Source organism: Peromyscus eremicus, chromosome 1 (genome assembly GCF_949786415.1).
Source record: "Peromyscus eremicus chromosome 1, PerEre_H2_v1, whole genome shotgun sequence".
NCBI classification, from domain to species: Eukaryota; Metazoa; Chordata; class Mammalia; order Rodentia; family Cricetidae; genus Peromyscus; species Peromyscus eremicus.
This window is the reverse complement of record NC_081416.1, coordinates 134,279,371-134,296,430: the sequence shown is the minus strand read 5'-3', so window position 1 is coordinate 134,296,430 and position 17,060 is coordinate 134,279,371. Positions and strand designations below refer to the sequence as shown.

Sequence of the window (17,060 nt, the reverse complement as noted above, 5' to 3'; positions counted from 1 at the left end):
ACTGTAAAGCTAAGCATTGCTGATGTTCTGTGTGAACTTTTATATAGACGCAATCCACCTTAGATGAAGTTGGAAAACAAAATCCCTTCAGAACAAGTATTGGCAAGCTGTGGCCCACCACTTACTTTGCAAATAGATTTATTGGCACACAGCCAAACTCATTGCCTGCCGTTTTCCCTGTGAGTGCTTTGCAGTGGGCAGAGAGTGTGTGGCCTGCTGGCCTCTGATTTACTAGCACTGTTCATGGAAGGCTTGCCCACTCCTGCCGTACACTAGTAAACTTTTGAACCAAAAAGTCAACACTTTATCTGTAGATCACTGTAGCTGGGTTTCCTGCAAGAAGCTATCTCAAGGCTGATGGGCTGACCAGCGCCCCCTGCTGCACAGTGCGCAATGCAGCTATCCTTAAGACACAGTGGGGCTGATCCACAGTGTGCTGTCACTGCTGGCAAAGCTCTCTGTGTTAGCTATGATGGACATGTGAGTGTCTGAGTGGAAAGGACAGGCTTTGGGACTGCCACTCCTATTTTCAATACAGACTGAGATTTTCTTCAGGACACCGAAGGTCAAGGAGACGGCATGTGTTTTAGGGTTCCTGCCCTTGAATGTAGTTCTAGGAAACCCAAGTGGTTGGTTCAGGACTTCCACAAGCAGGAAGCTCGGGGTGACCATCCTGACTCTTCACACTGAGTGTATCAGGGCCTCCGCATCCTTCCTCTTCCTGTGAACAGCTGGCAAGGTGGGGCACAGTATACATGCTGTGTAATACTCTAGTCAGGGAAAACTCCCTCCTCCAGCCCTATAGCGCACCCTTCCACATATGATGGCCAGTCGGGATGGACTCTGAATCCAGGGAGTGGAAATATCCCTGGCCCTCTCCCCAAAACCCAAATCAAACCTCAGCTCACATGCTGGTGTAGCCAGAAATAGGTCCAGGTAGCCAAGGCAACAGACTGTTCATCACTCTTCCTCATCACCCACTCACTACCTCTGGCCACCAAAAGAGGCTTTTCATCATCAAAGCTTGGGAGGAACCTTGCCTTTCCCTGTCTCCCTGCTACCAATGGTGCCTGCCTCCTTTCCTAGGGTTTTGTTTTGCTTCTGTTTTGGCTTGGTCTGAGATGAGGTCTTCTGTTGTCCAGGATGGCCTCCAAACCCCTGGACTCAAGGGATCTTCCTGTCTCAGCTTTCCAAGTTGCTGAAACCATATGCACATATAGGCCACCACCCTTCGTACTGTAGCCCTTATAGAGGAAAAAGAAGCCTTCCTCAGGATGTGGCTTGGGCCAGGGATGGGCCTCCTTGTCAAGTGTCCCAAGAGCCCCTGAAGTCAGCATCAAGTTCACAGTCTCAGGTCCCCCAGAGGTCTTCCAGGTGCAGCCTCCTGATGCCTTTGTGGTGACTGTAAAGCTCTCTCCAGTGAAATGATACCTGTGGAAGGTACTGTTGTTGCATCCCTCTAGGAAGTGTGGCAGAGTGGGGGTGTTTCACCCTGAGGGACAAGCTTTTTCCAAAGTCTGGGTTCTGGCCCCAGAGCATAGTGCAGATAACTCTTGGCTTCTATGGCTGCCGGGTCCCTTCAGAGTCCCTGTGGGTCCTACCTCCAAAGCCACTATGTTCCCAGAACTGCACATTCCGCCTACCAGTCCTCACAGGCCAGGCTAGAGCCCTAGAGAGGATGCAGACTCTGTAGAGGATACACCTCCATAGAGGTATTATCAACAGTGGCTCTGCCATCATCCAAGGGAGACACTGAAGAGATGCCTGTGGACATCCTGTATGGCCCAAACCCTGAATACACTGTCCCTGTGTATGGTCTTTCCACTGCAGGCACTCACCAGTATTGTGGGTGGACTTTGGCAGCTTCAGGCCCAGCAGCAAAACTAGCTGTGGACTTTACACATAGATTCAATGTGGCTGTGGACCTTAGTAACAGCATGCGATCAATTTTCTTTCCTTATTTATTTTCCTTATTATTTGAAAACTTTCCCCATTCTGCTTCAAGGAAGTACTTCCTGGCTTCTCCTTGCGGGTCTCAGTTCCGTCATTGCTGCTTTGTGCTCTGGGAACCATGGATAAGGGGTGGTGTGCACGAGCACAGAGATCTCTGAACATCAGCCTGACAGCCCCAGTGGCTACTGACAGCAGACAGCTAAAGATAGTGTCTACTGTGTGGGCTCGATGCACAAAGGTGATGGTAAATCGGTGCTGGTTGGTGGCCTGGTTACCGGCGGAAAAGTCACAGGCCACGGCAGAACCCAATGTTAGTTTTTAGAGCTTTATTAGGAGGGAAAATGGGTGTGGGGAAGGGACCAGGCCTGGTGAGAGAGAAAGATGGGGGAGGGAGCGGAGCAGAGCAGAGAGAAACAAGAGAGGGGGAGGGAGGGGTCCACGTCCAGCTTTTTAAGGCAGGGATTGCGTGACCACATGGTGGGTTGGTAGTCACCAGCGCCTGATGATGATGTAAGATGCGAGACACAAAACTCCAAGCTGCATATGTACAGGATCCTAACATTCCAGACTTTTTGCTTATTATAAAAAAGCGAGTGAATAGGAATAGGGGCGCCGTTTCTCCTGGAAAAACTGCTTCCAGCTGACTTGGTGGGCGTCGGTTGGCTCTTGAGGGGGAAGAGGGAGGGGGGTCTTCTGAGGTAGTCAGGCGTCCTGGGAAGGGGTTGTCCTGCTGCCTTGGAGCTGTCCATCCCTCTTGGCTTGGCACTCTGGCTGCTTTTGTGTCTGACAGAAAAAGCCTGAAGTAGACCCGACCTGTCCAGATGGATTTAAGCTGGTTTCTGGAGCTTGGGAAAAAATTTGAACATGTTAAGAAGCAGCCGTGAGAAAATTAGTGACATTTGTAGTGTTTAGTACTCTGCTTATGTTGGCTAGTGTTAATGAGAGAGACAGATTAGAGCATGTTTTTAAGCTTTATCGGAGACAGATTATTTAAGGCACCTGTTTCCTTTACTAGTTTCACATCGAGGAGACACAGGTGATAGAACCCAGATGCTTTTGGGTCTGGGGTTGTAAATACCTTTTAGCTGTTACAGTTTCTTACTTGATGATCTCTGGACTCCAGTTCTGTGGTGGTCCTGCACCATTAGCTGAGCAGTGAGTTAGAAGAGGGAACTGGGAAGAGAAAAGCTTGTGCATGAGAACTTATTTCTTTGGAATTAGGACAAGGCAGAGATCAGGGCCCTGTCTGTGTCACTGTGCATGAGGAGGAGAAGCACTTCTGACAGGTCTGGAGTGAGGCACATGGAGGGAGCAATGATATGAAAGCTCCTATCTTAGCTGGAAAAATCTTTTCCCATTAAGTAACCCTGAAAGTACAATTAAATCTGGTGAGTGGGGGTGAGGCTGTCCTCCCTACCCCAACAATAGGGAAACAAGGAGAGATGAGACCCCAAAACTCCCATGACCAGGTCAGTGGCTCTGGTGTCCAGAAGAAAAGAAACAGATCATTTCCATGCTGCGTTCTGGGTTCCTTGCGAGCCTGTGACCAAGCTTAGGTCTGCTGGAGGTCTTAGCTTGATGTTTCCATGCCATCTTGGTGCCTGGGGGCAGTCAGCTGACCGGTTGTCTTTCTAGGTGGCACTTTGAACAAGGCTCAATTGATGGCCTGGCAGGGCACTCACAAGCCCGTGTGGCCTTTTTTTCCTCACTTAAAACAGGGACCCAACGGCTTTCGGGAGCCAGTGTATGCCAGCACTTGGCAATTTTGTTCTCAGGCTTTTTATCTCTTTCCCCTGGTATGCTTTAAATGCCACAGATGACACTTTTGCCAGTGGGGCAGGAGCCTTGCTCTCCACATGCTTAAGTTTTAGTCCTATGTCAGGGAGGTAGACCTGCCAGGAGGCAGGATATAAACTGATCTCTGGCTTAAGAGCCATCCTGACTACTGTAAACTTATTTGCATGGATCCTAGCCTGCTTCCAGACCCCACTCATGCAGCTTGAGAATGAGTGGGAGGAGTTAAAGCGAGCTAGGGTGAGAGTCAGCAGAAGCAGCCCACCCAACACTGGAGAGCCTGCCCACTCGTTCAGGAGTTAAGGTGAGGTGAGTTAAAGCCCGCCCACTGCTGGAGAGCAGAAAGTGGAAGTCAGATAGACAGAAATGTCTGCATGTGGCAGGGGACCATAGCGGGAGGGAGAAGGGTTCAAAGCTTCAGTAGGAAGCTTGGGAATAAGGTAACTCTTTTCATTTGCCCGTTTGCTGGCAGAAGTTCTCGTGAAGCCATTATGTGGCCATATTTACTGGTTATCCACCCCTATGTCCTGTGGCTGCAGCCAAGACAGAGAAATAAAAAATCAGAATAACAAACTGGGATCACAGGCTCCTATCTCAAGCATCCCTGAGGCAAGGAGAGGGATCTATGAATCAGCACAAGTCACCCAGATCGTCCTCACAGTAGGGGTAAGGGCTGGGACATACGTACCCAGAAGACCCCCTGGGGGGCAGACAGCATCCTATACTTCGTAAAGATAGAATGTGTCGTGGTACGCAGCCTAGGACCACCCCCAGGGGTCCGGCTCGAGGAATATAGGTCAGGCCACAGCCGAGGGAAACGGCGGAGGACTCACGTGTGGTGGGGAGACTCAGTGGTGGCGGTGGTGACAGAGGTCGCAAGCACAGTCCCTACACATGCATAGCAGGCAGGGCAGTTGCAGGTCCTTGGTTAGGCTTCTGACATTCAGCCCTGGATGCTGAGTGCACAGAATTTCCTATCCGAGTTCACAGTACCAAATGATAGTTAACGGCGCAGGTTGGTGGTGCTGGTTACTGGGCAGACAAGTCATGGGCCACTGCAGAACCCAATGTTAGCTTTTAGAGCTTTATTAAAAGGGAAAATGGGTGTGGGGAAGGGACCAGGCCTGGTGAGAGAGAAAGATGGGGGAGGGAGCGGAGCAGAGCAGAGAGCAGAGAGAAATAGAGAGGGGGAGGGGGTCCGCGTCTGGCTTTTTAAGGCAGGGATTGTGTGACCACACAGCGGCTCCGTAGTTGCCAGCACCCACTGATGATGTAAGATGCAAGACACAAAACTCCAAGCTGCACATGTACAGGATCCTAACAAAGGGATGCTTCACACACATGAGGGGTGTGAAGTTTCTTCATATAGCTCAGAACAGTGCACAGTTTCATCTTGTGGATTGTTTGTTTCTGGGATTTTTCATGTAATATTTTAAATCATGGTCAGCTATAATGAACTGCAGAAACTTCAGATGAAAGAGCTCCTGCCTCACTATTCATCCCCTGTACCAACCACACACTAACCTGAGGCAGCAGCTGCTGAGCCACAGAGAACTGGTAGAAGAGCCTCTGTTCCCCGCTGAGCACATTAGCCCTAGGTCCTACATCCTGTGATGCAGGGACAAGAGTCAGTCCCACGGACACATACTAGGCAACACCTCAGCATCCCTCCTTAGACTTCTCTCTACTTTTTAGGGAAGGGAGCCCAGCAAGCCATGATTCAAGGAAGACATGTGAATAAGCTGCTGTAGAATGCTAATGACCTAGCAGAGCAAGCCCACGCATCCAATGTAGTGCAGAGTGACCCTGCTGTCCAGAGCAGGGCAGAGCAAGCCTGTGCTGCTCAGAACAGGGCTTGTGACAGCCTCATGCTGTGTGCAGAACCAAATGCCTTTTCTTCCTACACCTGCCTGCCTTTTCATTGGGTAGAAAGGCTGCCCTTCCTCTAGGACTTGTAGAGCAGTGATGTGTTTCCAGGAAGCTCCACTGGGAATCGAACTCTCACTAGCAGGGTCCACTCATCCAGGGAGAGGCCCAAATACAGAAATCGGATCTTTACCAACAGGTCCTATCTGGAAACACTAAGCTGGCTGCTAGGCTCTCAGACAGATGAGCGGCTCGTTCCCCTAGTAATCAGCATGTCAGAGGTTCACAGCTGCTGTCTATGGGTGCAGGCCCTACCTAATGGTCACTCACACCCTCTCCAGTTCAGGATTCAAGAGTAGAGGGTGCTTGTCTAGCAGTGGCCCCCAGCAGCCGACTCAGTGGTACAGTCCTCTGCTTCCCGCCCTCCTATGCACACACCTTTCTGTCCTGCAGCTAGGGTCTAAATGAGAGCCTCCCAGACAGCTTAAGGGCCTGGGGTCACCTGGCCTACCAAGCCAAGAGCTTAGGCAGTGCCCTGGCTGTGCTGGACTCTACCCTAGTGCCGCCTGGCTTGAAGGAAGCATGGCACTGCCTGAAAATACCTGTCCTCCCTCAAAGATGAGGTTCTGGGGCTGGAGAGGTGACTCAGTGGTTAAGAACACTTGCTGCTCTTGCACGGGTCCCAGGTTGGTTCATTTCCTAGTTCTATGTACCTCACAACCACCTGTAACTCCAGTTCCAGGGAAACTGACACCCTCTTCTGGCCTCTAAGGGCACCAGGCAATCGTGAGTTACACATTACATATATGTAGGCATTTATAGCAGGCACATAAAATAAAAAATAAATCTCTGAAAACTATGAGGTCTCCTGGAGTCACCATACCAGCCCCATCCCTGAGGCCAGGGAGCTTTCCTGTCCTGGTCTCTTTCCCTCACAGTCCTGAGGCCAGGGAGCTTTCCTGTCCTGGTCTCTTTCCCTCACATTCCACCCTAGCACCAACTGGATATCTTCACAGTAAACAAATCCCAGCTCATAGTGACCTAGACTGGAAGTATTTGCCTTTGTAATGCCTTGCAGCCCAGAAGCATGCAGCCCTCCACCTGGGGTTTGCAGGGTACCCTAGGACCCAGTTTCTGGGTCCCACTTGTTTGGCCATGTAGTTGGGTCTAGGGTGGGAAGTGGGGGCAGGTACCCAGGATCATCAAGTCTTGCCAGAAAGCAAAATGCTGGCTAAGATACCTTTGTGTTGTCAGAGAGCATAGTCCAGATGCAGAGGTGTATGATGGGTAAGCAGGACGGCAATGATGGGCTGGAGGGGCCCAGGCCTGTCGAGGATGGCTGCATGCTGGGGATTTCCTCATCATATGGTAGGATGCTCTGGGCCACTGGATCCTGCAGGAACTAATCACTGGGGGGACTGTAGGCCAGATCCTGTGTCCCTCTGGAGAGAGGGGGACTCTCTGAACTGAGTACTGTGTCCCTCTGGAGAGAGGGGGACTCTCTGAACTGAGTACTGTGTCCCTATGGAGTAGAGAGAGCGGGACTCTCTGAACTAAGGTACTGCTGTTTGTTGTACAGGGATTATGGGGTGAGTGTTATTTCCCCGAAGTTCAGATGTTGACACTTCACCCTCATGTGTCAGAATGTGAGTGTATTTGCAGCTAAGGTCTTTAAAGAGATTAAGACTCCAATGGTCCCTTACCCAGTACACCTCTGTACAGAGAGGAAATTGTGGTGTCTCATGATGCATGTCTGTGATCTCCAGCACATGGCAACTGAGCAGGGGGACACCCAGTTAGAGAAGCCTGGGCTTCATAGAGAAATTCTCTCAAAAAAAAGAGAGAGAAATTTAGGGTTCACAAGACCATGTGAGGATGCAGAGAGGGTGGCCATTTGCAAGCCAAGGGGAGAAGGTCAAAAAACTGCCCCCTGATGAAGACTTAGATCCCAGAGTGGAGAGAGTTTACCTCTGCTGTTTGAGCCCCCGGCTGTGGTGGTGGTGAAGTGGCCATGGACTTTAATGAGACCAGATTTTCAAGCAAGTAAGAGAGGCTGAGTTTAGCCAAAAATTCACAAACTATGAAGCCAAGTCACCCGTTACCTCTTGGTTTTCGTTCTCTAGTGACCTTGATCTATGGTAGTCCTGGTGCCTCTGGAGGGACCTTCCTCACAGAGGGTGGATTCCAGCTCCAATCCTCCCCTTCCCTGATAGCACCAAGCCACAACATTGTGAGGACCATGAGTGGCTTCTACAAGAGCTTCAAGGAAGCCAGGAGGCACTGCAATGGTTTGAATGGGAACTTACCATAGGCTCATATGCTTGAATACTTGGTCCTCTGTTGGTGGAAAGTAACTAAGATAGGCACCTCCCACTGAGGACCAGCCAGAGCTTCAGGGTCACCGTAGGGTCCCACTCAAGTCCTTACATGATGGAGGGTTGCTACAGAGGAAGGTTCACAGCCTGAAGCTCTGCTCACTGTGCTGCCCTACCAACACAAGACCTATACAGGAAGAGATACAGCTGTTGGTAAACAGTGTCCATCATCAGCTCACCCAGCCCCCCCAGTCATCAGGACAGACCCATGGACCACTGGCCAGTCAGCAGCACCAGTAGGCATGAATCCAGGGGTCCTCGCTCCTGCTTATGGCTTCTTCAGCATCTTGACTTGATAAAGAAATTCCTTGAGAGCCTTCACAGAAGAAATGGGGAAGCACTCGTTTCCCAGGGCCGTGCCACTGGAATGGCTCTCAGGCCTCAGGAGAAGGCCCAGGGGAAGGACATGCTTGGGACTCTGCCACCCTAATATCGCTCACCCTGCTCTCCCAGCTGGGACCCAAGACTTGAGGCGGTAGGATCCTGAGTGAGGCACAGAATGGCCCAGCACGTGTCATCACAGCCGGAGGCAGACATGTTGTCAGATGGCTGCAACTCCTCTTCCCTTCTTGGTAGGAACTCTCCTTGCCTGTGTGCATGTCTTCTTCCCTTCTTGGTAGGAACTCTACTTGCCTGTGTGCAGTGAGCAGGTTTTATGTCACTTTTTTACTCCATGAGAAGTTGCTTCATTTCTCCAGTGTAGTTCAGTCAGGGTGGACCGACACCCAAGCTCATCTAGATAAGCCATGGCCACCCAGAAAACCCTGACTATAAGAGATGGGAAGCCACGTGCCACCTGCCCAAGAAGTGTGTATAGCTGGACCAGAACCATTCTAGACACCTACAGGACCTGGGGTTGATGGGTGAAGTAGTGTTACCCAGCCCAGGCCCTGGAGGGGAGCTCAGCAGCCTAACAGGTAGCAATGTGTCCTGCTGGCCAAGCCCTTGTAGGAAAGGTCCCCTGAGTCTCGTTAGGCATGGCTCTGGAAGGTCAAAGATGAAGGAGGTGGGCCCCTAGAAGGTAAGAACCATTCAAACTCATGGAAATCCCTTCTACAAGGAGGAACTTCTGGGCCCTCATTAACCAGAGGTTTCTGATTGAGTTCACCACAGTAACTTCCTTGGCCAGTGTCTGCTGTATTCTGATGGCCTGTCACCTACTCAATATGTGTGTTTCCTGGTGCCCCAGTCACCCGATGCAGCTCCTGCCACCTGTTACAGCCGAAGGCAATTTTTTAAGTGATACTTGGCAGATTCTTAAAGACCTAAGCCCCCAAGTCACCCTATGATAAAAGCCACTAACAGGCCCCTTAAATCTGAGGGACACTCCAGTAGCCTCCAAATGAAATAAAACGGGTTCTAGGCTGTAAGTGGAGCTCCCCCCACTCCCGTCCTCCTTTCCCTGAGCAGTGACTGCATGCATCCAATCTCCTGGTACTTAACAATACAGCTTTTCTTCACCTCCTCACACAAGGGCCTCCCCTGTGCTCAGTCTCTTGAAAGAGCCCTCTGTCCCCTACTAGCTGCTGCTGCCACCTCCAGCTGTCTCCATCTTCAGGAACCCTCCCGTCTTCCCCAGGCCAGGCGTGTGACAGAGAAAGAAGACTTGAGGCAAGAGTTGCAGCTGGTAGGTTAGTCCTGCCACAACCAGGCTGAGTAGGAAGGTCTTTGCCAATTCTTCCAGGGCCTTTTACGCAGAACACACATATTTCCTTAATAGCTCACACAAATGATGGCCACCTACTTTCTCCAAGGGAGTATATGCTGGTCTTTTGGCCTTATAATACTCTAGTCCCTGGCTCTTCATCAGGCGACAGGAAGCAGGCTGCTGTACCCACAGGCGAAGCTCTGATGGGACTCCCTCTCATCTTCAGATGGACTCCAAGGGGAACTCTCTGAGAGCCTAGCACAGGGCACTTCATTATGGCTTCAGAGCAAGTGGCTGAGTTATGAAAACACACAGCCAAGTGACAAGAGAGCAGAGGGCCGTGTAGTTCACTGAACACAGGACTCAGAAAGAGGTTTGGAAGTCATCACAGCAGGCCCCACTCACAATGCTTCAACTCGGAGTTTTCAACTTCATAGCAATGAAGAGACACATTCAGTAGAAACCATACCTCGGATTTTGAGTTTTGTCTTTTCTTGGGCTAAAATGTGGTGTGCCTCTCTCATGATGCTGGAGTGGCATCCAGCATAGCTCCCCATCAGCCCTGCAGTCGGGCAGAACTCCGCCTGCATCCTGTAGTGTACTGTTGTTAAGTCAACATGCACAGCAGTGTATAGGTAGCATAGATATTTCTCTTTATGGCTTTTTCAACTTATGATGGACTTACAAAAACACAGGCCCACCATAAGTCAGGAGGCGTCTATGCAGTAGACATTGTTTTCCTGAAATGAAATTACTAGGTATTATGTGCTGTTTTGGAGTAAAGTCTATGTAATGCCCTAACATAAGGAAAAGTGAAAGGCAACTAATAGTCAGTGAGCTTCCCATCATTAGAACAAAAATCTTCGTGATAACTAACATACAAAGAGGAAAACTTTGTTTGGGCTTAAGGGTTTGACATACCACTTGACAGTCCATTGCTTTGGGTCTCTGCTGAGCAGCCATTGTGGCAGGAGTACTCAATAGAGCAAACTACTCATATCCCAAACCACAGGGCAACAGAGAAAAAGAAAGGCCACAGTCCCATAATATCCTTCAAAGGAACATACCCAACAGCCAAAGACCTAGGCCAAATCATCACCAACAGGCCCAACTCACAATGCTTCAGCTCAGAGTTTTTAACTACAGCTATGAAGAGACACATTCAGTAGAAACATTACTTAGGATTCTGAGTTTTGATCCAACTAGGCCCACCTCTCTCAGGCTCCACTTTCTTCCTCATAATCCACCACCTCCTACAGCACCACCCTGGAATTCAAGCCTTCAACATGCCAGGGGCCATGTCCTAGTTTAGTTTCTTATTGCTGTGATAAATACCATGACCAAAAGCAAGCAACTGTGTGGGCAGGGGTATTCTGTTATTCACCTTATAACTCTCCATCATGGAGGGGAGTTGGGACAGAAACTCAGGGCATAAATCTGGAGGCAGGAACTGAAGCAAAGACCACGGAGGAGTGCTGCTTACTGGCTTGCTCCCCATGGCCTTCTCAGCTTTCTTTCTTATATCATCCAGGAACATCTGCCAGGGCTGGTACCACCACCTATGGGTTGGGCCCTCCCATATCAATCACAATCAAGACAATGTCCCACAGGCTCACACACATGCAAATCTGATAGGGGCATTTTCTCAACTGAGGTTCACTCTCCACAGATTATCCTAGTCTATGTCAAATTGAACAAAAAAAGACCAACCAGCAAAAATTGATCCTTTCTCAATTTAACACACACACAAAAAAACATGACTATTAAACCATAACCTTTCCTTTCTTGCTTGTCCCCAAAATTATGTTACTAATGATATAAATTATAACTTTAAAAATCCTCCAGTTCTTAAAATACTCAAACACTTTAAAAGTCCAAGTTCTCTTTTACAATATCCAAAGTCTCTCAATTGTGGACTCCTATAAAATAAAAAATAAGTTACATACTTCCTTATTCTAAGAGGGAAGAACCAGGGCACAGTCACAATCAAACCAAATCAAAATCAAATTCCAACAGTGTTAAAAACTCAGTATCTAACATCTGGGATTCACTAATGATTATCTCAGCTCCAAAATGCTCGGGCAGCTCCACTTCTCCACCTCTGCCATCCACAGTACACACAACTTGTTTCATAGGCTCAGACAAGCTCCTTTCCGTACCTACCACTGTCCTTGGTGGTCATATCACAGTCCTAGCATCTCTGGTATGCTAGTGTCTCCAGTGCAACTGGTCTGTTATCTTCACCAGTGGTCTCTCTTCAGGGACTCTGACTCTGCCACATGGTGCCAAACCTTGGCTGTTCTCCATGACCCCTTCAATCCTGCAGCTTCTATGCCACCAAAATCAGCAATGTGAGAGACTCTTACACATTACCAAGTTCAGCTTCCAGCTTGAGATGCAGCCTTGGCCCACTCTGGACCACAGCTTCTGTGTGCTGACCCTGAAGAAATACTTCCAGAAGATCTCACCTTAATAATGCTAGCCTCTTATTGATCACAGCTGATTTCTCAGCCCCAATTAAAAAACTGATCCCAGGAAAGCAAAGGTTTCGGTGGTTCTGGTCCCATCAGTCATAACTGATTCTTCATCCACAGCTGACCAAAGATTCTTAATTCAAATATATCACATGAATGGCCCTTATAGAGTCTTTGCTTCCCTCGAAACTTCACGAGCCAAGCCTCCATCATCTGCATTTCTTTCGCAGCACTCTTACCTTCCAAATTCCCATAGAACCACCCATTAAGCTCTGAGTTCCAAACACCCCCATGGTCCTCCCCAGAACAGCATGGTCAGGTCTGCCACAGCAATTCCCCATGATACTGGGACCAGTTTCTGACTTGTTTGCTTTCTATTGCTGTGAAAGACACCAAAACCAAATGGTAGAGGAAAGGGCTTTTTGTTCACTTGGGTCTAAGTTTGGTTTGGTTTGGGTTTTTGCTGCTGTTGTTGTTTGTTTGTTTGTTTGTTTTGACCTACACATCGTGGTAACAATTCATCATTGAAGGAAGTCACAGCAGAACTCAAGGCAAGAGCCTGGAGGCAGAAACTGAAACAGAGACCATAGAGGAATGCTGCTTACTGGCATGCTCACCATGGCTTTCTCAGCTTGCTTTCTTATACCACCCAGGAACACCTGCCAGGGGTAGCATGGTCTGTGGACTGGGCCCTCCAGTCCTCCCACATCAATTAGTAATCAAGACAATGTCCCAAAGGCTTGTCTACAGGCCAATCTAAAGGGGCATTTTCTCAACTGAGAAATCTCCTCCCATATGACGCTAGCTTGTGCCAAGTTGACAAAATGCTGACCAACATAGGCTATTTATCCAAATAGCACGGATGTGTGATAAGCTAATGTGCAGTGCAGTCTGTGGGTGCTCAGACCCTATGTGGCATTGGCATGTCAGAGTGCCCCCCTCACAGATGGAGGGTTACGTGTGTCCTGAGTGATGGTCTCCAACATCTAAGAGTCTGCATTTGATGACAAGATTTCCCAAAATACCAACCAAATGCAGGCAGGGTGCCCGATAAAACACATGCAGCCTTATCCTGACTCACTGCAGCCTCTATGGGTGCAGAGGGTGCCCGCATTCTCGGTCCCCACACGATGACTCTGGGCTAGGACAGCAGGTTCCTACACACAGGGCTGGGTGCACAGGCTCTGGTGGATCTCATTGCATGTTCTTTCCATGCACAGGTGTGTTTCTGAGTCCTTTCCAGGGGTGACTTTCACAGAGGAGGAAAGTGAGGAAGGAGAGCCCATCCCCAGGGAATGACCACAGTCACAAAGCAATGTAGTGACAGATGGGTAGGGTGGATGCTGTTCCTTCTGAAAGAGGAGAGTTGGCCTACCAAGGCAGCTTATCCAGTGATTGCGTAGTGTGCAAGCACTAGGGAGAGGCCATAGGAAGTGGGGTCTCCGGTCAGCACTTGCATGAACTCACACAGCACTTTGACCTGGGGATGCAGGAGCCTTCAATGTTAGAGAGGGGGAGCCAGGGCTGCATGGCCCCACAAGGCTACTGTGGGACAGTATGTGAGGTGACTGTCAGACATAACTTCACTTGAATACAAACCGCTGGGGTACACTGAAGTCAAGAAACCCTAGAGTGTCCTGGTGCCCTTCCAGGGGGGTCAGGTCAGAGATAGGGGGAGCTCAGGTCAGCAAGGGGCAACTTCAGACCCTGGGAGGAGGCCTGCAGACCAAGTCAGGTTTACAATTTGTTTATTGCAACAAAAAGTCAACACAACCAAAGAAGAATTTCACCAAGAGCAACTACAACTTTGTCTCTTAGACACAACACACATTTATAAAAATGAGGCATCCAGAGATCTGGGGGAGCCACTAAGTACATAAGCAGCTTGTCAGCTCATTTGATGTGTAACCCATAGTAAAAACAAACATTAATGTGTATCAGTATTCCCCAGGCCAAATAAATTAGAATGTTTTTATGACAGTGGGACCCAAACCCAGGGCCTGGTGTTCTACCACTGAGCCGCACCTCCAGCCCCGATCACATGACTTCCAGTACCTTCAACAATAATCTGTGCCTTGTCCTACAGGAGTGGTTACCAATCAATGAAACCAATTCTTTCCTAGTAGCTATTTGTCCTCACATATGAGAATTATTAAATATTGGTTTAAATGAAATTTTATAATATGATTTTGTTCATATTATAAACCAAAGTGATTCTCACTCAGATTCCTTTCTTTATCATCTAGCAATCAGCCTGGCCTGTGTGGGCATAGTAACGCAGCAAATACATAAGAGCACTTTTGTGGGACAAGGGTCTGTGATGGAAAGAGGCTTCAGAAGCCAGGATGTACCTAATGCTGCCAATGCTGTCCCTGCACCTAGTGCCCCTTCCTTTCGGCAGCATCCTTAGCTTCCCAGTTGCCATGGAGAGCCTTGGGCGGAGGAGGTGGGCTGCTGGGCCTCAGGAGACCACTCTCCCTGCTGCTCTTCTTTGGATCCCAGAACATGCACACCGAGCAGTGCAACGTCTTGGAGGCACGCCACCACCACGCCCTGCATGGCTTGGCATTTTAACCTGACTAGGGGCAGCAAGGAGATGACAGATGCTTAAGAAATGACAGACGCATACACAGAAAAGCTGGGGTCAGGTTGGCTGTGTGCGCTTTGATGAAGCCATACCAACTACGCTGTAACTGGAACCTCCATGCACGATCGTTGTGTACAGCATGGATCGGGGAGTTAGCGAGTCTCCATAGGCATGTCTGTAGGCCAGCAGCCTCAGCTGTAAGCATGGGCGAGGGGAGAGGAAACTGCAGTGGCTCGCTTTTGTACACACTGCTCAGTTCCTCATAAACATTTGTACTTGCACACACTGACCAATCATTTGTAAAAACCAGTACCTGGACCAGAGGAAGGCGTTGCTATTCCAAGCCTGACCTAAGGATGGTTTTGTTAATTTCCCATGGGTCTGAGGCATTGGTCCTTGACATGGCTGTGCCCAGTCATTAAGAATGTCATCTGATCTTTATACATTTCCTCCTGGCTTCTTCACCTCCCCACACTGCACCAACACCTGAGAGAGGAAGAGGAGGAGGAGCAGGGTGAAGACACCTGGGCGTTTAGTTTACAGCCCAGGCTGTCACGTTTGGCACACCTGACTCTTGGCCAACAAACTTCACAAAAGATTAAAAGAAGACCAGGGGCTATGGACAAACTTAATAGCGATAGGGCTGCATGCTGGGTTGCATACCAGGAGCAAGCCCTTGAGAGACAGTCTGCCTACATCTTGACCTTGGATTTCCAGCCCCCAGGACTGAGAGGGAAAACATTTCAGTTGCTAACAGGCCACCTAGTCTACAGAGTTCTGTCACAACAGCTCAAGCTAGTGTCACTGGAAACCATACAGGAATGAAAAGACCTGTGTTGCTGAAGAGTCCCTCAGGTGAAGCGGGTGACAGTCCTAAGCTCGTGGCAGGTGGTGCCACTTGTACCTGCACATGCTCAGTGCAGGCCTCAGTGAATGTGCTGGATAACTGGTCTACCCACCAGATACCTGCGAAGTAGCAAGTAGGGTCTTCAGAGAGCCACAGCACGGACCTTTCAGGAAGCCTGGTAGGGGATCCAGGTGCCTGTGCCTGATAGCTTACTCAGGAGAGGATGGGCAGGACTTGAAGGGGAGGCTGGTAGCTGGACATACTTCCTGTTTTCCTACATTTCTAAGCCCACAGCCAGTTCACTCCATGTAGGTGACAGCTGCTGGCATCCTCTGGGCTGTATGTTGGGCTTCTGGGCCTGTGGGGCTTAGAGTATGGCACCAACCAATAGATGGGCAGACTCTGTCAGCTACTGAGACAAGGGTGGCTGGGTGACAGTAAAGCCAGGCTTGTCCCGTCTCCTTTCATGTTTGTTAGCATGGTTGAACGCTCCCCCACCCCTCACTTTCTCCTGGTCCCAGAACCCTCCTTCAGCTATAGTCTGAAAATATTAAATGGAAAATTCCAGAAATCGACAGAGACCACATTCACATTGCTTTGATTTCAGTATATTTTATACTGTTCTATTTCATTAGTTACTGCTGTGGATTTCTTACTGTGATTAATTTATAAATTAAACTCCATCATTGGCTGTTCATTTGGAAAAAATACAGTATGTGAGAGGGTGAGAACCATTGTTCCGGCATCCACCGGGGCCATGAATATGGTGAGGTGGCTAGTGCATTGGCTGTGTGCACTTGGAAACATTTTAGTTAGGAGCTTACATGTGTCTGTCTGTCGGGAGAACTGGTCCCTTTCTCATTAATGGTCCTCTTCTTTGTAACCATTTTCCTTAACTCGTCCTTGTCTGACAGTAGGTGGCTCCCCCTAGCTCTTTGTATCGGAGAGCGCCTTCTACACTACCTATGTCTTCAGATTCATAACTTAATTGTTGTAGGTAGTGCAGACTTGAGACCTGCTTAGCTTTAATCCCAGTCTAACAATTCTGTCTTTTGACAGTGTTGACTGTTTGCACTTAACTATATGAGCGGTGTAGATCAGTGAAAACCCACCAACATCTTTGCTAAATCTTTTCTCCTTGTTCCTTCTGCCCTTTTGGTTTTCATCTGTCGTCCTATCTTGGATTAACTGTGGTACTTAGAGACTCTATTTGTCCAGGTAATTTACCTACTAGTGCTTGGTTTAGCCGTTGACCTGGGGTTTACAGATAGAATCGTTAAGGAGAGCCTCGCACTCGATGCACGCCTTACTTCCCCTCTCTGTGGACAAGGTACGGGCACTGCTCTCTTGGCTGCTGAGATCTGGTTATCTCAGAAATACTAAAAAGGGGAGAAGAGGGAACTGTGTCTTCCCCTTCACTTATTTCCTTTCCATCACTCTAGGTAAAGTCAGGTATCACCTGGTGTCACTGTCCTCCTCCTTTCGAGATTTGGACACTCTCTGGTGCAGACCAGCA

General features: G+C 49.1%; 1 protein-coding gene across 1 annotated transcript in view; it reads left to right on the top strand.

Moving 5' to 3' along the window:
• Otud7a (OTU deubiquitinase 7A) overlaps positions 1–17,060 on the top strand; it is a 322,225-nt gene that overhangs the window by 295,833 nt on the left and 9,332 nt on the right. The window lies entirely within an intron of this gene.